This window comes from Homalodisca vitripennis, chromosome 1 (assembly GCF_021130785.1).
Source record: "Homalodisca vitripennis isolate AUS2020 chromosome 1, UT_GWSS_2.1, whole genome shotgun sequence".
NCBI lineage: Eukaryota > Metazoa > Arthropoda > Insecta > Hemiptera > Cicadellidae > Homalodisca > Homalodisca vitripennis.
The window spans coordinates 42,630,181-42,652,398 of record NC_060207.1 but is presented as its reverse complement, the minus strand read 5'-3'; positions in this window follow the sequence as shown (position 1 = coordinate 42,652,398).

Here is a 22,218-nt window from a genome sequence, read left to right as displayed (position 1 = left end):
GCTGGTTAAAATGGTTAAAATATAAAAGTTGTGACACATTTTCATGATTAAAGAATACTGATGTTTAAAATACCATGCACGCAAAAAACTATCGAGTAAAAATTGTCCTAACATGGTTTTTCCATCATAATGCAGGGGCAGCAACTATTGTGTTAAATATGCAGACGAATAGATTAAATAATCGCACATTTACGCAATACGAAAAGTTTTCATTCCTACAATATTAAAAAAACTGTAGAATATATCACAGAAGACTAACTATAGAAATAAGATCATTAAAAAAAACTCATAAATTTTTATTAGTGCAATATTTTATTGCAAGTCAATTTTACTTGTACAGCAACAAGAGACAGTATATTAAAAATTAAAAAAAAACATAAGATTGCCACACCACGTTTGCGTAATAGGCTTCGGTGATGTTGCTTACAATATTTAAAATATATTGGTACAACTCTTTCCATTAGTCCTCCTCTGTAAATTAATGGTTTGTCTCAGCTGTCTAACCGAGAGATCACAGGTTCCAATCCCGGGGAGGTCCAATCATGTACTTTGACAATAAAAACCAGTGAAATCGAAGCCGGCATAGCTAAGACGCTGAGGCTTAAATGAGAGATAAAAAAAAAACTCTTTTTATTGTTGAGATGTCCGTGGACAGATGTATTATACAGATAGGAAACTTTGAATTAAAATGTCATATGTTGAAATCTCATATGATTTTAATCATTTTGTTTACAAATGTATTTATTCTTCTACTTTCTCGTTGCCATTATGGTTTACCAAAAACTCCAATGTAAAAATATTCACTGACGCTCAGCCATATTCCATCGAGTAACATTAATACTATCTAACTCAGTATTTCTCACATAAAAATGAAGCAGCTCACAAGTCTATAGATAAGATCATTTTCGAGATATCGTGCGGACAGACAAACAGATATTAATTTTTTCCACCCCCTCGAGTGATAGGCTTCGTTAATCAATAACGAACAAAAATAAACTCATTGTTTAAAACGAAGTATAAATATAGTACTGTGTTTTCTTTATTTTATTAATTAAGATTTTATTAATTCTTTAACTTAAATTAATAAATTATGTTTTAATTCATATTTATCTTAAGTATTTGCTTTTGTCGTCTAGTTAAAACTTATGAAAATCCTAAAAACATTGTTGTGGTTAATAGCAAACAAATGTTACTGGCGTTGAAACTTTTATGGTTTATTAAAACACCCAATTTTTCCTCTTTTCAATAAATATAAAAAACTTAAATATAATTTTGAAGTGATATGAGTGCGTTTTTGAAAGCTACATTCTGTGAAATTTATGCCTCGAGGTTAGATAATAATATTACCTTTTAAAAAAGTAAAAACTTTAACTGGATTAAATTTAAGCATTTTTGCCTATCCTATAGATATCCAAATACTTGAAGGTATTTTAATAGTCTATATGTTAAGGAATTAGTTTCTATCACGTCATCGACTTTGACCTGCGAGATAATTATTTAAATCGTAGAGGTGTTTACTGAGCGGTGGTTATTATGGTGTTGGTGTAAAAACTCTCATGAGCCGCTGAGGACTGCAGGCTGCATGAGAAGCGGCGTCAGCAAAAGTATGGCTTCGAGAGGGGAAACATGCTATGTTTTTCATCTTTATCTACTCGGTAGTACTCTTTGATAACATTTTAGTACAGAAAACTATAGGATGTATTTAATTCTTTGGGAATTTGTTTGATACATTTCTGATTATTATCTCACTTTGTAAAACTCGATTATATTATAATATATCTCCAGTATTATAATTTCATACAAAGTGTATATATATATATATATATATATATATATATATATATATCGTAATAATTTTTGCATTACTCTCCAAAATAATAGGGTTATCTATTTACGGTCTATTTTTTTAATTATGAGTATTTATGTTTTCGTGACACTAAAGTTATATATTATAAATGTTGAATTTAAAATTAACGTGTTCCTTAAGAGTAAATCGTTCCATTTTGTGCTAAGAAATAAGCAAATTTTGAACTTTTTCAGTGGTTAAATAAAAAATGTGAGCTAATTTACTTTCATGGGATTTTGAACTTTAGCCATCCTCATATATTACATAAGTAGAACACTACGTCTCGAATTGAAATCTATCGCATTTTTCAGACACTAAGAACATTTAAGAGATTTATTTACAGATTTAATGATGACGTACACCAAAGAAATTTAAACAATCATGGGGGCCAAAGATGGCCCAGCAAAGAAAAAGGAAGGAAAAAGGAAAAGGGATATGAGAAGATGATTCATATTTTTTGTAACATACAACGATGTCTAGAGTCCGAAATCTTGATATCATCCATCGTCCATAAATAACGATTTAATGGAAATAAACAAATAATTATTTTAATTTTATACTCTGACTGTAGGATCTAATCTCCTCCTTTTCTCTCACCGATCTAAAAAAGTCAAAATTATCAATTTCTTATACAAGTTAGATAAAAATGTATGTTTTATAAGTAGACTTGATGCTATAAGCCACGAATCTAATGTTAAATTATATTATAATTATAATGGTAATTATAATTATTATTAATTATATTATAATGGTATTTAAATACAAGCTCTCAACCTGATATATCAAGGATAAGCACATCCTTAAAAATAAAAAACTAAATTCCAAAAACTGTTGCGTTTGTAATTTTAAAATAATTATGACAATTTAAATTTACAATGTATAACTGAATACGAATTTTTATATCGACTCATATAGTTTTATTCCGATCACAACATTACTTATAATAAAATAGGTCTATTGGCCGTTTCAAGGTATTTCATGAATATCTGTTTTGTGAGTGTAAGCGGCTTTTACGATTCCGGATTTTAGACCATTTAGTTAATCGGATCACGACAAGAGCAATGGTTGATATACACAGTTTACTTTTGGTGTAAGCTGTATAACTGTGTCTTATGGATGTAATAACAAACTCAAATGATAAAGTTTATACATACCAGGCCATGAAATTAGTCCAGAAAATCATGTTGTGTTATTAGTTTGTTTTAAATTTGCAATTTTTTGTTGCGCGCCCTCATCAAGATGTTGTACAAATTATTCGGAGTTATGGGTATCAAGCAATGTCATTTTCGGTTACTCTAGCCTATGTAGATATACATAATGTACGAAAGTGTTTGAAAATTAAGACAGATATTCATAGAGATTTAAAACATATAGCCGGTATGTATGGTTTTTATCTTATAATTCACCTGATTATGACAATATTGAGAATTGTTATAGACTATAGATGAATGATTAATTTTTGTAATAAATGAGTATAAAAAATGCAACATTGACCAAGAAAATCATTACCAAGAGAGTCACTGAAGGCAACATATGTCACAAAGTATTCCCTTTTTTTGTACTGTCTACTTAAGTGAAGTTCGTTAAGAGGCATTATTTCTCATTAAATTCTAGTGAAAATTCTTAGGTCTATTGGACACACACACACACACACACACACACACACACACACACACACACACACACACAGATATATATTCTATAGGATTGCACAAGCTTGTACAAGCAGGACGAAACATACATTTTGTCAGTTGAAAGGCATCAACCGTTTTGCTCAAATTAAAAAAAATACAATATAACTATTCAGCAATTGTTATTACAATTCCAAAGGTACCTCTTTGAACGATATCCTTCAAACTCTTAAGCGAGCACGACCACTTTTGAAGGTACGTTTAAATTCTTACGGGGCAACAATCAGTTGAGAGGCTGTTTCTTGCTCCCTGCTTGTACAAGCGTGCCTTTGAAGTGGTCGTGCTCGATTATACGTTGACGGAATCATTAACGGATTTTGTTGAAAAGTACCATCTGAATATTTATAAAAGTTAAAAATAGTTGCTGTCTTGTAATATATAAGAAGAAATCGCAACTTCTTTCCTTTATCTTGCATATAGGACCTTGCAGCCTGATCTATAAATATGGCTTATTGAAAGCTAATTTTCTAAACCTATATTTATTTACAAGGCAGAGTGTACATGAACAGTTCTTCACCCCATAATAGTCACTGAGAAATCCCCTAATCACTGCATTTCATCAACTGCCACTAATCCAACCGTTGGAAACAAGTATGACCACATGCAATCACACTTACTTGATCTACAAAACATCCCCTGTCTACTATAGTCATGGAAAATTATAAAAGTGGTGAATTTAAGCTCGGAAGTAAATAAGAACTAAATAAATACGTCTTAATTACCAAATGAATGTCATTTTAGCAGTGTTTTTACATTAAAGTTAATCTAATCTTTAATTAAAAATGAAATACTATTAACAAAGGTTAAAATAGTGGAGTAAAACAAATTTCTTAGTAAAAATAATATATCTCATAATTATGTGTTATTATTATATCTTATAATTATCTTACAATTATAATTATATCTTATAATATATATACATACATATATTATAATATATATATATATATATATATATATATATATATTCATACATCTGTTGTTTTATACATATTATTTCTACAAGAAAAAAATTTATATAATATTGTATCTATAATAGATTATGTATTAATCTGATAATGAAACTACTAAAACATAGGCATGTACAAAATAGTTATATATGTATAACTAGCACTTGTGAGACAAATATTGTCACATTTGAGTAGTTTAGACTCGTAATTCACCAGCAGACACAATTCTGTTGCCAGCAGCAGCAGCTCAGCAGTCACGGTGATCCGTCAAAGTCTCTTTCAGAGGTCTGCAGTTAGGAGTTAGACGCCATTGGCTTACAAATAAGAATGGTGGAATTTTCAATAATCTATTATTTCAAAAAATACTCGAATTTTAAACTTTGTGTTATATTAACGGACTTGCAACCGTAACTAACATTCACATTATGTGACTGTACTATTACTATGTACATTCTATTATTAGTTACCTGGGAGAGTTTAAATTAATAATTGCATAGTAGCTGTTACATTTTATAAAATATTACATCTATACATATTTGATATAATTAAATATATTTTAATATTATTCATAACTCAACGTCCACATCTTGTCACATTGATGAATTTTAATATATTAATAATGCATTCTAAGCTATGTCTAGACAAGAAATTTATGAAATTGGTATCATTATTTACAAATGTGTATACGTATAAGCATAGTTTTACGAGATCAAGTTCACTATAACACTTACACATGGTTGTGGTTGTTTCAAGGTTGTATTATTTTCACTTTAAAATATCCTTGAAATTTAAATTTATAGGTCTCTTTTGGTAAGCTTGACGTTCATTTTGGCATAAAAAATTAACTTTGTTTCTTTCTTGTACAGTTTTGTGAAATCAATAAACACACATGTTTATAGCTAGAATAATCAACCCTTTAATGCTATTGGATAAGCATTGGCACAATCTACTCGTATGCAGAACCTGAAGTTAACGTTTTAAAATATAATCAAGAAGTGCTGTTTTAAGAAACTTAAGTCCTTTTTGACGTGACAACGTCTTAAATTAGGTTGCGGCTCGGAGTCACTCATGAAAAAGTGTAACGCCCGGTAACATTACGATGCCCGTCCAGTGGGTCCGCCGCACGGGATCCGCACGGGATAAAGCAGATAACTGTGGGTCCGCCGCACGGGATAAAGCAGATAACTATGTTTATTCGTGAAAATGTGGAGTGCTTAGATTCGTCATTTACAACAACTACAACAATAAAGGTAAATAATTGTACACTGATATTTCATTATCGTAAACTATGATTGATTGATTAATTGTTAGATTGACACAAAAGTTGAGAAACTGAGTTTATAGGTTATGTCATACTATTGACAAATGTTGATAGTGTTAAGTAAATTATTAGTTTAAATCACTCTGCAATCAATCGTAATTCAGTCGATTGAGAAGAAACAGCGCGTATTGCTAGTCAAACATTTAAAATAACAAATTATAACCTCTAACCTGTCATAACAGTGCGACCAAACAAACGAACTAAACCGACCAATCACCACGCGCGGAGTTAGAATTTAACTGTGTTTAGCAAGAATTTCAAATTCCAATTTTAGTAAATGTTTTATTCAACTTTACCATTTACAATAACAAATTTTAATTAATTTCAAATTATGTACAATGTTTTAGTAAACAAAATATATTTCTATAGTTAAAATTTGTGCAATTCTTATTTTCATTCAATTCCTTGTTCCTATTGTGCAATTTAATAATATTTATATCAATAAATATTCTACCGAGAAAAAGACGTTGTCACGTAAAATCTTCGCCCGTAAAACCGACTTTACAGGCAACCATAATTTTTTTTATTGAATTTGCACCTAATGCCTTATTATAAAAAGGCTAAGCTTTCTTCTTGTAAAGGCTAGACTTAATCATAAGCAGTGTGTTATAAATTCTTGCCTATTAAGGGATAACAGGAACTATTTCCTCCTTCGTGTGTTTGGAATCTAGGAATTGGCGTGTTTTATATCAGTGCAACATGCAAAAATGTAGTTCAATCTATTTGGACGTTGAGGTTTGGTCAAGTGAACACACAAGCATACAAGCACTCGTAATGCATCAAGCATACGTAGAATTATCAGGCCATATTGCCTAATATAAGTAAATTAAGTTTTATTTTTTAGATATGATCTAAATAAAATACAATAAAATAAATAAACACATGTTACCATTGTGAAATATGCTTAGGAGTGTGTAAAATAATTATTATTTCTCTAGTGTAAACATTTTATTACTGTTTCAATAAGATGTAAGATTAAATGAAACTCGGATTTTGGAGCTTAAGTGATTGCATTCTTCAGTAAACTATCGTTATTTTTTGTAATACGCCAGCACCTCTAAAATGCTTGAGCTATAGTTAATTTGTTAATAAGTATAATTTTTAAAACACAACAATTACAAAGCACTTTGAAGTAAAATATTAATATTGAAGAATCCATTAAGTTGAACTACAATAAGCAATAACTCGATAAGAAGTTAGAAGATATGTCTCTGAGGAGATGCTCTTGCTAAGATGCTGTGCAATGCAAATTGGTATTTAGATTAAGACTCAGTTGCCAAGTCGATGTATAACGAGGTTAACTGAGTCAACTGCACAAGAATTACTTGAACAAACAATTTACTGTCTCAGCTTGTTATTTAATTGCGTTAGTCTTTTAAATAGTAACTTTCTGTATAACTTACCTGTCCGTATTTTATAACACGGTTCGGTTTAAGTGGCGTATATTTAAGTTCACCAAAACACTTCTGTTACGATCTCTGTTGAATATGACTGATAAACTCCATCACTTAAACTACTACACGTTTCATGTTATATTGCCATTATTATACTTTCCAAAGTTTAAGAGTACTGATGATAGATATCATATAAAGATTAATTTGGGGAGGTGCAGTTAATTAAATGATAGTTAATTAGTTAAAGTTGCCGTAATGGGAAGCAACTATAACTAACTTCACTCCTTTGATCTGTGAGTCACGTCCGTCTGAAGAGATCCAAACATAGTCGATGACGAAGACGTTCAATATGAACTCAGTGCACCGCTTTGACATGGCAGATACCTGCAGTAGACTACAATATATGTCAGTCTAGTTTTCCCAGCGGCTATCCAGTGTAACGTAGATGAAGAGATGTTCTCATTGTCTAATCAGGTTCACAATTAATTGCACTACAATGTTTAAAACACGATCCCAAGAACTGAGATTTTAAACATAACGTAGAATTGGTCGGAAGGATTGATTCAATACGAATTAATTATAAGTTCAGCTCAATTTCACCTTCCGTCCAAGGCAGCGTCGGAAATTTGACAATCTTCAATTTGATTAGTCTGACATTGCTAAACACATAGTTTTCATTGAACCAACTCTTCACACTATAGCTGCTTTATTTTTAGAGCTGTAACTGATTAGTAAGATTCGTTAATATGGACAATAATTGTATTCTGTTAGCTCAAAAACCAGGGGAATATTTGTATAGGGAGGAATAAACTAAAGTACAGTTGTGCATGACCATTACAGGATAAGGGAACAAGGATTTTAAACATGCCAATTAGGGATTTGGATGTGTCATCTACAACGCCGTCAAAAACAATAGCACACATAAGAAATCATTAAAAAGTTGGTTCCGATAATATTTAGTCGTAGCGGTGTGTTATACTATTAATTAATTTTAAAGTTATGTGTGTGTGTGTGTGTGTGTGTGTGTGTGTGTGTGTGTGTGTGTGTGTGTGTGTGTGTGTGTGTGTGTGTGTGTGTGTGTGTGTGTGTGTGTGTGTGTGTATGTGTGTGTGTGAATTTGATAAACATTGAATCACGAAAAGTACTTGCTCCGTCGAGACTCGAACCCGGATCTCTCACTTACCGGGCGAATGTCCTACCATTACACCACAAAGCCCTTACTTTTTACGATTCAATTATTTTGTATTTGGCCGTATCTGTCACATTTGCGTTTAAATAACCAAACTAACATATGATCGAAGACCAAATACCTTCAAAACATCTTTATTATTAAATTTATTAAATTAATTAAATTTTTATACATAGCCGAATTTAATTCAAATAAACATTGAATAACAAAGAGTACTTGCTATGCCGGGACTCGAACCCGGATCTCTCACTTGCCGGCTGAATGTCCTACCATTACACCACAGAGCCCTTACTTTTTACGATTCAATTATTTATATACATAGGTGGATGGAACTTTAACTGTTGTTGAATGTTACTTCTTTTAATGACATTAAAACATTAAATTGAAATAAAAGGACCTGCAATATATTGAGAATCCATATCTTACAGGACATGAAATCACGTGGAATTTGCGTAGATATTAATGACAGCTCTTATCTCGTTGGTTACATTTCTTCAATCGTTTTGAAGGTCAGTGATGCTTATGGAGAGAAATAAAATCGTTATTACATACAATCTCGCTGCACTATGTCTGAAAACTGACCTGATTCTAAACATCTCTAAGTCCAGTGGCCAATATGAATGATTACTGGACCCTTCTGAAACGAGAGTTAGCTTGTCTTATTCTTATAAAATACACAACATGAATTCTATCCATGATATTATGATATACTGTTAACTAGTATTACAATATATACGTTGTGACTTGTCAAAACTTTTGAAGTGAAAGAGGATTACTAATGAATCTACATAAGATAAAATATAGAGCCAGGTATTACAGTAATATGGTCTGGAATATTATCAGAAAAGCTCATCATAATACATTAAGAGGAGCGTGTCACTGGGAGAACAATGCAGTCAGCTGTTTCAAGACATCGTCGCACCGTCTCTGCCTGCTTTGAGAGTGTAAGCGGCTTTGCTGATGAGATTATGGTCAGATTAGGTAATAGGATCACATCTTGTCTAAATGGCTGATTGTACTACAGATACTCCAGGAGTATTTTAGTACTAATAGCTTATTGAGTAAATAATATTTCGTGATTCTGTAATTTAAAGCATACTTCTTTTAATAATAATATTCCATATTGGTTAGTTGACAATACTAGGTATTCGTTAGTTAAATGTATTCAAAATTTGTTATAAAACAGGTTTTACATGCTTTATTAAATATTATATTACAGTCAAGATAGACCGGAAAGAATATTTTTACGTCTTTAATAAAAATACTTTATGGATGTTGTGACGTGGATGCGTGATTATTAGTTTATATATAGATCACGCACTATTTATTCAAATTCAAACACAAGCATAATTAGGTTTTATAATGACTTTAAATATAAAATAAAAATAATTATTGTGCTTTTTAAATATAATTAAATTTTTTTAATTAACAAAATGTATGTAGGTAGGTAATTTTGACAAGTGTTTTTGATTTTGCAAAAAAACACGACTTAACAGGCCTTGTAATGTTTTTCCAATAGCGATAAAGATACAGCTATCAGGAATTCACTTATTCATTGCATAAAAAGATGAATGAAAAACAGTAAAAACAATGGAAACTTAAGAAATATACTACCTAATATAAGCTTCCCTTGTCATTTATTAAAATATTATATAACACAATATACTATTCTATAATCCTTAAAATATTGACAATCTTACAAGAATACAAGCTATTACGAGGATTCCATCATGGTTAACCCAGAGTAATACGTATTGAATATTTCATTCCCAACGAGCACTCTGTGTATATTAGTTTTTGAAATGTTAAAGTATTTCATAGAGGTATGTTATTTTGAAACATGGAATAAATTAGTACACTTTACTACTCAAAATGCAGCTCAATTATGTATGTTTTAGTTAACAGTTTTTTGAACATGTTGCAGCTATAGCTGTTTGTAGGATAGTACAACCTACAAAACGAAATTTCTCATTTTTTCGTCGATCATAAATAAAACTACTGAATATTTAATTATTATCTGGAAACTTAAGACATTAATTTTGTTGCTAATGCCTTCTTTCTGTCGTCTTCGCTAATTCCAAATAGAGATGCTTTCCATTTGGCGACCAACCATATTGTCAAACGTAACACTATATAAGCCATGCAATTAACCACCCAATCGCAGAGGTAATCCATGGTAATTTGAAACTTCAACCTCGAATACCATTCCTTCGAGCCTTTCCCCGCGTTTATATGGTTTAAAACTTAAACCCCTTAACACAAACAGAAACGTTCCCCTTAATAACACTAAGGTAGGTCTTTGTAATTGGATTAAACTTAGCGTATTTCAGTACCCTAATCAAACTCATTCCTCAAAGTCATATTCCAATGCCAACTAGGATGAGCATCATCTAAATTCTTAATATTTACAGTAAAAAGGAGTGATGCAATTTGGAGATCTCCCAATCACTGTACTGTATCCTACCTCACTATTAAATGACATATTCTCCGTATAAACCCCGATTAATACATCATCCTATGAAACTAAAGCAGTTTAAGATTTCATTATAATACGTAGATACTTATTAATTAGATGAAATTTGTTTTACCATCGTACATTCCAACTGGTTTTACCTCAACTGGTACTGTGAATGGTAGTATCAATAAAACGTGCATTAGCATTTCAGCCAGTTACATAAACCTCAATCACTGAGGTGAAACATTTCACTATAAATTTTTCTTCACGACTTCACATGGTCTTCAACGAGGCTGTGAGCCAAAAGCCTATCTTAGAATCCTCAATCCTTAAACCCTCCCACTACAACTGCTCCAGGATGGATTGCACATGGTCTTCAACTATGCTTCACCCAAAAGCCTATAATTAAGCCTTCTTCACTGAACACTTTCGCTATAACTGTTCCAGGATGGATTGCACATAGTCTTCAACTATGCTTCACCCAAAAGCTTATAAATAAGCCTTCTTCACTGAACACTTTCGCTATAACTGTTCCAGGATGGATTTGACATGATCTTCATCAACGCTATCAACCAATAGCCTAATATAGAAGTTTTTCCCAGTATCACTAAGGAAACTCTAACACTATCGGAATAAAATGTTATATTTTAAACTGATCATGCATCATTGTTACTGGCCAGATTCTAATGGCACTGAAAAGAATATTACTGAAACATGAAACTCAAGTATTTTTCATGGTCACTTTGTTTAAGTTTCTTTCCGAACACAGTACTAATCAGGTATATGATCGTACTTGTATTTAGAATATTTTGTATTTGAGATTTATTTAATGCTACAAGTTGTGAAATTTAGTTTAAAAAATACAAATTAAAATTCTTTTTTTAAATTAGACGGCAATCTAAATGATACTTCTTGAATTTCATAAGGGGTAACTCAGATAATATTTACAGTCAGCTATGCTGACACTTACACCTATTTTTTATAAAACTCTACTATAACCTCTAAAAAGACACGTATATTCCATTTATTGAGATTGAAATGACGTCATAAAAGTTTGCTACAATCTGCTTTAACATATTAAACCATAGCATTAGGCGAAGTTTCAAGAATGCACATAAACTAATTATTTTAAAACCGTAAGGTGACATAATTAAATAAAATTTGGTAGTATTTGATTGTTGGCATCAATAAAATTCAAACTATTTTAATTGATATTTTTACACAAACATCGGTTTGTATCATTATTGTATTTTTTACTGAAACCAAGTAACCAAGAAATAAGTATATATATATATATATATATATATATATATATATATATATATATATATATATATATATATATATATATATATATATTTCAATCAGATAAGCCTGTTTTATTTATTATGAACTAAATTTTCATAATATTGGTGTATGCTTTTAGAATGGTTATTTCAATTTCAATAAGGCGTAGTAAATGAATAGAGAATAAAAATCTGCCAAATTACTCCTGTTTTACAGGGCTACATTATTCTATTTGCATGTTATCCACGAAAATTATTTTTCCTTTTATCTTTCAGACAAACAATATTTTGGACGAACGGTAATGCATTTCCAAACTAGATATAAAGCACTACATTTTTCAACAGTTTTAATTGATAACACATCGCAAACCTCAAACTGAAACAACCACAGCGAATCATACTCATGTTAATAAGATATATGTTACAATATATAGCCTACAGTATGTATTTGTTACAGACTACCCGGCAATAATACAACAGTAATGCTCTCGGACGAGGGTGGTCAGGAGCTGTAGGGACCCCAGCTGGTACCATGGGAGCCGCGGCCGTGTCGCCTGTCCACAGCTTAAGTCTACGTGCTTCCCCTAGCCCCTGGGGATATTGTGACCCTCGCTGTAAAAGTCCCTCCCCGATTTTATCTCGTTTACCTACCAAGCATAAAGAGTTTCCGGAGATTTTCCCACAGTTTTATTTTTTTCTTTGAGAACCGAACGTGTCTTTGTGTGTACGCGTCTTTAATGCTTCCTTGGAGATTGTACAGATATAAGTTTTTATTGGTTGGACATAAAAATAACTCTGGATATTTGGTTATGACGTTTAATATGATATACACTTTAGTGTGTAATGAGTATTGAATATAAATACACACCAGTAGTGGAGGTTTCTAAACATCCCTTCGGGTTTACATTATTTACAGGGGATAAACCATACGTTTTGATTAATTAGAGTATTCTAATACTATATAATGCTTCATATTTTATGGCTGTTTATGACTGGTAAATACTTACTAAAAACCATGAAACTGCAAAGACAATACGCTGGCTAAACAGAAAAATAATTACTAAAATATATTTAAGCTTTTTCAGTAAAATAAAACAAGTGGGCAACTCGTATTGATTCCTCTACATTTCCATATCACTCCGGTCGCAGATGAACGGCCCCTATTTCGAAAGTATCCTTATAAGAATATGTTTGTAAGGGTTCGGCAACATCAACAATATCATCGTTACGCGGTGGTTCCTGAATGAGCGCAAACGAGGCGCCGCGCCGCCATGTTGAGGGGTGCGCGTGTGACTTGTACCGTCTGAACGGATTGCCGCCGCCGCCGCAGCCACGCCGTTACAACATGATGGGAGAAAATCCTGACAACTCTTGGGAAATCATACCAAGTGTCACTTGTTAGCCCCTTGCAGCTGTAATTGCTTTCTTGTCATCTCAATCAATGAGATTCTGAATCCGTTTCACTCAAATATTTATAGTTGTAATACTTACTACGGACTAAGGATTTACTTATTGAGATTAATATAATTAATAAAAATCATTTGGATATACGCTTTATGTTTGTGTACACCAAGCTTCTTGTAAACGATTGAAATATATCAGATATGAAGCCTAAAACAACATAAAATGGTCAAACTTAAAAGATTCAAATGAAGTAGCTACATATTACTGAATATAGGACAATTATTCACGATGTAGAAAGGGCATTTTAAAGGATGTAGTATCATAAACGATATTAAGTGACAGCACCCGACAGGCTATAATAGGATACACTAAATGATAACATCTAAGTGGAAATAGTAGGATAAACAATCAGAAATGACAATTTACAACTGCTATAGTAAGATACACAGTTTTAATTGACAACACCTAAAAAACTATAGTAGAATCCAAGATGTTAAGTGACAAAAGATGACCGACCGTGGTAGGATACACAAAGTTTGATTGCAAAACCTAACTGGTTATAGTGGAATACACGATGTTAAAAGTGATAACACCTGAAAGTCTACAGTAGGATACGCGACGTTAAGTGACAAAACCCAACAGGCCTAGAGCACGATATAAATTGTTAATTAACACATGTTGTAGGATATATGATGTTAAGTTACAACATCTGACAGATAAGAATACGTCTCCTAATATTACTAACTAGTAGAGCGTCGTGTCGTTATATGTAGTAAAACTTTAATTGCGAAATAGCGTTGTTATAATACTTGTACATTATAACATATTCCTATGTTTATAAGTAAGCTGTTCATTATACAACAAATTAAATAAAAATAACCATTTAGATCTGTATGGATGTAACACTTAATTTTAGGAATACGATTGTAATCTAAAGGCGAAACTAACGTTACATAATCATTAATTTTATTTTAGCTTTCTTTATTTTGATATTTAAGGATCTAAATATCTGAAAATGTGTTAGCCTTTCAATAGTTTATTCTTGAGATTATTGTCTGTAAAAGGAATTGAATTAATATTTTCAGCTTCAATATAATTATCTTAGATGTAAATAACATTTCACAATGAAAACGGTCCACACCACCTTTTATGTAACGAACTTTGCAATTCTGAAGGTGGAGAAACAACAGAATACAGCGGGCGGGGCGTGATTGGCTAGTGAATGAACCGGGGTTATTGTAAGTGCTCTCACATTGTTTCGTTATAACTTCAAAAATTTACAAAACGTACTTGATTCGAAACTAGAGACCTGAATCACGGATTATTTCGGCACCTGACTCTACTATACCTCTTCCAAATATATGTACAGATAATGTTTAGTTGTTTTATTTATAACTTCATATGTTATGGATAAATATAATATTTTGCAAAATAAAATGTTTGGTATCCTGAGAATTATGTTTCCATATAATTTTGTACATATGAAAAGTAATATATGTAAAAACCGTGTTATCTTGACAATATACAATGTTACCAATAAATATGTTGTAGCAAAATTAAAAAAAAACGACAAGACCCTAAACCATCTAAATTTTAATACAATTTTTTTTTTTTAATACAATCAGACAAAATAAAGAACTTATAGTACGATGCAATGAAAATTAGCGTTTAGATTGTAGCTTTTTTGCATTATGTTTACATTATATTATGTAAACTTTTTATTTTGTATAATTACGTACAGTAATTTGTTGGTTATGGGTTTACTTATCTGAGAAAAATATCAAGTAGGTGACGTAATTTTATTAATTTGTTACGCATTTTTTAAAGTAATAGACTATGTTTTCGTTTGATCATATCTCAGGGTCAAAAATATCAAGAGAATAGGTCGCATTTTATCCTGAAAGTATAGTTTTGTCAATGTTGTGTTTTGTGTTTGTGTGTTTGTTTTTTTATGTACAATCATTAACTATTTTCTTGACATAAAATAAATATAAATAATGCTTCCTGATTAACATAGGAAATCGATACTTTTGGCAAAAAATAGTTCTTGGAAAGACGTTTGGGTAGTTGTGCTGCAAATCGTGCTTAATAACTAATGAACAGTACTGAATGGTTTGCAGAATTTTATCTGCACTAAAAAATCACACTGACAAGTAGTTATTAAATACAGAGTGAGTATTATGTCCTGGCACACCTGGATATAATTTAAACGGTCCGAGATATCTATGTGAAACCTTGACCCTACATATTATGACATATTTTTTTAATTTTTCAAGTTGTTGAAAATTTTGCCCCCCTTTTCTAAAGGGGGGTAAAGGGGGGCAACTAATCATTTTCAAACACAAACCCCTATCATGTAACCCCTCATTTTAAAGGGAATAAAAACAGGAATCCAATAATGCAAACTAGAGGTCTCTACGTTTAACAGTTACGATAAGACAGTTACTGATTTTATTATTGTAAATTTGTCATAAAATCTGTTAAAATAAACGTAGAAACCTCTAGTTTGCATTATTGGATTCCTGTTTTTATTCCCTTTAAAATGAGAGGTCACATGATATGGGTTTGTGTTTGAAAATGTTTAGTTGCCCCCCTTTACCCCCCTTTAGAAAAGGGGGGCAAAACCTTCAACAACTTGAAAAATTAAAAAAAATATGTTATAATAGGTAGGGTCAAGGTTTCACATAGATATCTCGGGCAGTTTAAATTATATCCAGCTGTGGCAGGACATAAAACTCACTCTGTATATATAATGTTTCATTACTCACTTAAAAAATAAATTAAATCTGAATGAGTGCTAACGTGAAAGGCTGCAACACAATTTTTTAAGAACTTAAATAGAATATGCGTTCTATAAGCAAACTATTTACTTGGCCAAGAATAGAAGCTTCATTTAATAAAATAAGTTGGCAGTAAATTTAAATACTTACCATTACTCTTCATGAAAATCATTTCATTCAGTTAAAGCTAGTGAATGAAATTAATTATTCAAAATCTATTAAACATACAAATATTTAGGAACATATACTTGTTGTATTTGTACGAGCAGGCAGTTACAAATAATTTAAATCTTTACTTTCATTGTAGTATAAAAAATATGACGATTATATCTCAAGCAATCAAATATATAAACTTCAAACTAAATATTAGTAACCTATTAATGGATATTCTAGAGGCTTTTTAAGTTGGTTTGACATTTAAAGTATTCGGTTCATTATACGATTAACATACTTGGTAAATATACTTACAAACATTGAAGTAAATATACTTCAATATAGCAGTAAGAAAATCATGGAATTTCAACACTTAAATCAAAACTAATACCGTACCCATGACCCTAGTGGCGTAACTAGCTGAATTCGTTAATATATTTACTGGTAAGCAATAACTGATTATGACATCATAGTTTGCGATATTCGTAATAAATTATTAAGTATAGCCATTTATTTCCGCCCCAAAAAATTCTAAACTTGAAAGTAGTTCGGATTGAAAGTTGAAGTAAAAAGTTTGAGTAGCAGTCGTGTTAATGACAGGCAAGAATAGTGCTGGCCTCAATTTAACTGAAGCTAAGTTGTTTATGCAAGAAACAATCTTGTACGAAACTTCTATAGGTTGTACTTATAACGACGAAACTTTCCATATAATAATTACTTTGTAGCACTTTACAGCTTATTCTGTCAGAGTCCAATAAAACATACTCTGACTTCGTTTTAACACCATTTACAAATAACCAGTTAGTGTTTTGTGCTCTTTAAAGTTTTTGTGTAGCTACTCATCATACCAATTTATAACTTTTTCTGATAGCATAGACTATTAATCTAAACAATGTAAAACTACGTGTTAAGAATTAGATACATTAGTATCTGTATTACCACAATCTATAAAAGACTACTTATAAACTTGTTGCAATTATATATGTCATTCAAGGTCACGAGATAATGAGCCTTGCATATGTTTGACAGTTTACAATTCAGAGTTTCCTTTCAAGTTATTAATAATTAGTAAAGGTCGTACGATCAATGTTTGTTAAACTTATATTATAAAATAAGTATATGTTGCTTTATTAAAATATTTATTCATATAATTAAAACTGATTTTAATATATTTTAATTACAGATATAATTTCCTTCAGGCAAACATTAATAATAAACATGTAAAATCTGAAGATATTACTCATGGTCGAACTGTACAAATGATTGTCTTTACTCGTTTTTATTTAGCCCTGATTACAATATTGCCTAAATTTACTAATTGCACACATATTGATGAAGTATTATTTTTTCTACTTTTAGATAGATTTCATAGAAATATGCCTATTGTAATCGCCCTCATGCCGGAATTTCTGGGAGATTTTTACCATTTCCTGCAAACGTGAACCCCAAAATCCAAAGCTACCATAATACCAAAACTACGTTGGGATTATTTTGTTGACAGTCTAAGAAGGTCAATATATGGTTTTAATAAGGCAGCCATTAAAATTCGAGCATACATTGTAACTTGACTATTTTCCAAAATAGACTTAAAACAGTTCTTTTTAATATTATATTGTTGTTGTGATAATTTTAAACAATTCATATTCTTTCAACTGTTTCGAAATATTTTGTTGTAAATATCATTCTAAATTTGAATAACAACTATACACTAGCATAAATATTTAAAATATACACGCGAGAATGTGTAAATTAAATCACCCTTTATTGCCATTCAACACATTAAAAGCATCGGCATGATTCAATAATTTATACTATATCCAAAATATAACATAACTTGAATTAAAATGCATTTATAAACTCCTTAACACTATAATAAGACTCTTTTTTTAACATATTGATAGTCATTTCCATCCTGGGGTATTCGGGGAGGGCGTTACAAAATATAACTAAATTATAAAACATTTAGTTTTTCAGAAAAGAATTTTTAGGAGGTGGAATGTAAAATTTGTTTGCCCAAATGAGTTGAGCCCAAAGGTTTGTGGCGAAACAGGTAAAAATAGAGCACTAGTACCTTTGGGTATAAAGAATAATATTTCTACGTTTAAAGTGTTACTCTTAACAAACCTTTCCACTTTATTGCATTTTTAGAATCTAAATAAATTAAATAAAGCGAGGTTAACTATTTATACTAATTAATTATAACTATGTGTAAAGCATTTTAATTTGGAACTGATTGGATCTCATACTCAATGTCAGAAAGGTTAGTAGTTATTTGGGAACTTTATAAATAACTGTATAATATAAACTACATGACACTTGGTTTAACAGCTTTCAAGATTGAAATACATTTTTATAAAATATATGACTAATGTGGCAGGTCTGAAAGTAACATACCGTAGCAACTATTAAATCTGACACTCACAACGTCCTTAGTGGTGATAAGCTAACGATTCTTACATATAAATAATTTTATAATCAATATTTCACGGTCTAAAAACACTAAGTATATATTATTTTCTTTCAAACATAACTAGAGATTATTTTTTGACCATTACTTTATCATTTTTATTAAGGTTGAATTTAAAAACAATTTTTTTAGAACAAATAACGAATTTATATATTTACACCATCAACTAAAATTCGATTTTATAAAACTACTTATGATTAAATAATACATTTTGTAGTTTAATGCAAATTGCTTATTGTGTCGTTTAAATAATATAAAAAAGATGTCTCCTAAAACGGAGAGTATTATATCTTGTGATTTAAATTTTAATGAGCGCTGACGAACTCCTTGCCGATATCAAAACTATACTGAAATTCAGGCAGTATAATCTTAGAAAAAAGTTTTTTACTCAAATTACAATGAAATCAATAGAATATTGCAGTTTACAGAAACACCTTATGCTGTTCGTACTATAGCTATATGGGGTTACATCGATACAAACATAGTTTTACATTGTATCGCATGCAGTGAATCTGTTGTGCTCTAATAAATAAATATATTTTATATAAATCGGAGTTTTGCATATACTCCTAACAGATAACCATTTTATCAAAGACAGTATTGTTTTATTGGATTGAAATAAAAAACAAACGTTTATAAACAAAAGTACTCTCTCCAACCATAACACCGCTATGACAACTTCGCTCTCTAATACTGTATACAGACTAATGCCAACAAACTGGTCATTGTGATACAGTAAATAAATATCCGCTTTGTAAGACCTGTGTACTAAGTCTTTATTTCTCTGTCCATGGAACGACAATATTATCGAAGACAACTCCAATGTTTTCCTGAAAATTATTTATGCTACGGAGAAAATATTTAAACAATTTAAGTTGAAATATTCAATTTAAGCAAACTATATTTATACAACTAGATATTAAACTTTTTAAAAGATTCATTTCTCTTACACATCATCTCCAAGAATCTTCGAATCGTCAGATAAAAACACGTCCATAATATACTTCTAGCCTAAGCGTAAGGCTAACCATCAGAAGCTGAAGATGACGACAAAAAACGGGGACGGGAAAAAGTATTTTTATTATTAGTTCATTCTAGATCTATTTTTAAAACCATACTGCGACTGCGTATTGTATTATTACATATCTCTATAATCTTTTTGATATTTTACGTTTCCTTGTTAGTTCATTTTTCAGTTGGAAACCAAAGCGGACTGCTAGCAAATAAATAATAAACAGACATAATACATGAAGTCTCAATTAATTTCCTAAACAAAATTATGTTCTGATGAATTATATTGGCTTCGTCCCAGTGCATATGATGGTGTTCGGACCATTTTAAACTTTTCTCTTACCTTCTTTCTCGTATTTTCTTAGTGTTCTTTCATCCTTAAATTTAATGGTATTTTTTTTCGTCAGTGTATTCTCTATTACAACTACATTTTATTCTGTAAACACAGTTTTTGGAATCCTTTGTGCCATATTTGATTGTTTTGGGTAAATATGTTGGTATAAAACAATAAGATAACTAATTAACTTAATCACAGAAAGATTTGTCTGACACAACACCCAAACTATTACTTTTGGTGTTTGGGTATGGGGCTTTTTTTGGTTTTTTATGGTGTCTTTAGCTTTGGCTAAAGATTATTTTTACCATTTACTCCAAAAGAAATTTGAATATTTTGAGCAAATAAATAAAACTAATGTCTGTGTACGATAAGGTCTTACAATAATTAAGAGTTTTAAACTGAAAGAAATATTTAAAAAATTTTACAGGATCAAATTGTATATACTGATATAATTTTTGTTTAATGTTGTACATTTATATCACCAAGGCAATAATTCAGTGTTAATAAAAACAATATACATAAGTAATAATGTTATGAATACAACATTTCAAGTAAATATTAATATAAATAAGTATAGTCAGCTTCTTTAAAAGCCCCTGTTTCTTAAATCTATGTGTAATTAATTATCAACGATGATTGTAAGATACGTTATAAGTACGATTTTAGCAGTATTTTTTATAAAAAAAGTACATATTAACTATTTTTAAGGTTTGAGTAGCACTATTTTTCTAAAGCACTATAGAGAAATGTGTTTAAATTACTATTTTTTTGATAACATGGAAGATAATTTTTGAAATTACATAAAAGTTTTATTATGTAGTATGCAAAACATATTTAGAGATAGGTACCAAAAAATACTTTTCGGAGTAAAACATTAGGAAACAATAATTATATTTCAGAGAGACTACTAACAGCAACACCCATGAATAATTAGGAATAAAAAAATAAAAAAGGTAAAAAAGTAATTTTTCTTAAAAAAGTTATTTGTCTTCTTTCTTTGTACAAAGAAATCGGCAAAAACATAACTAGCAAATACATTTTGTGAGGTTAGCAAACAATTAAAAGTGAAATTACATCCATTGCTAGTTTGCAGTTGAAACGAAACATATTGTTAATGCCCTATCAGGATAACAGCCGTGGCGAGAATAGACACATTGCCGTATAGTGTGGGAACTAACGTCATTAATACAGACTAATGTTCGGAGTAACGTCAGATGGCTGAAGGGTCAACTTTGTGTCTATTAGGTTGGCAGTGAGAAGAGGACAAGGGGATCACCTTAATGTTATTGTCAGCTGACACAGCTGTTACACAATGAGGAAGCTTCTATGAGGAGCTCAATAATTTATATTATAAGATTAATGATTTCCATAATAGTGTATGAGGAAATTATAAATATAAATATTTATTGAATAATATTTAGTAAACTTATTGTGTTTCAATGAATTATATTTTAATTTAAAGATTACATACAAATAAGTATTGCTAGAATGTTTAACATAGTAGGTGCGACATAATTTCGTGTTTTATGTTATTATTATTATTATGAAAGTAACACGTGTGGCTTGTTCTGCGTCAACGTAAATCAATCACTAGTTTGAAAGATTTTCACTCAGTGTTTGTCTTCCACACCACTGTTGAGAGCGTTAAACCGTCGAAGTTGGATAGCGATAAAAAGTTTCTTTCGTAAAGTTCCTATAGGAGGCAATCTTAGCTAATGTTTATTTTATGCACTATCCATCAGCAGAAGGATCCATCCATTGAAATGTTACTGCCAGTCAAGTTACAGTAATAATAGATCAATAATTCGTATCGAAATTTAGAAGAACTGAAATGACAGATGAAAATTTCAAAGACATACATGCTATATATACCTTAGGCCACAGATTTCCTTACCAAACAATTCTTTCGTTCCATGACTATTAAGCAACAGATT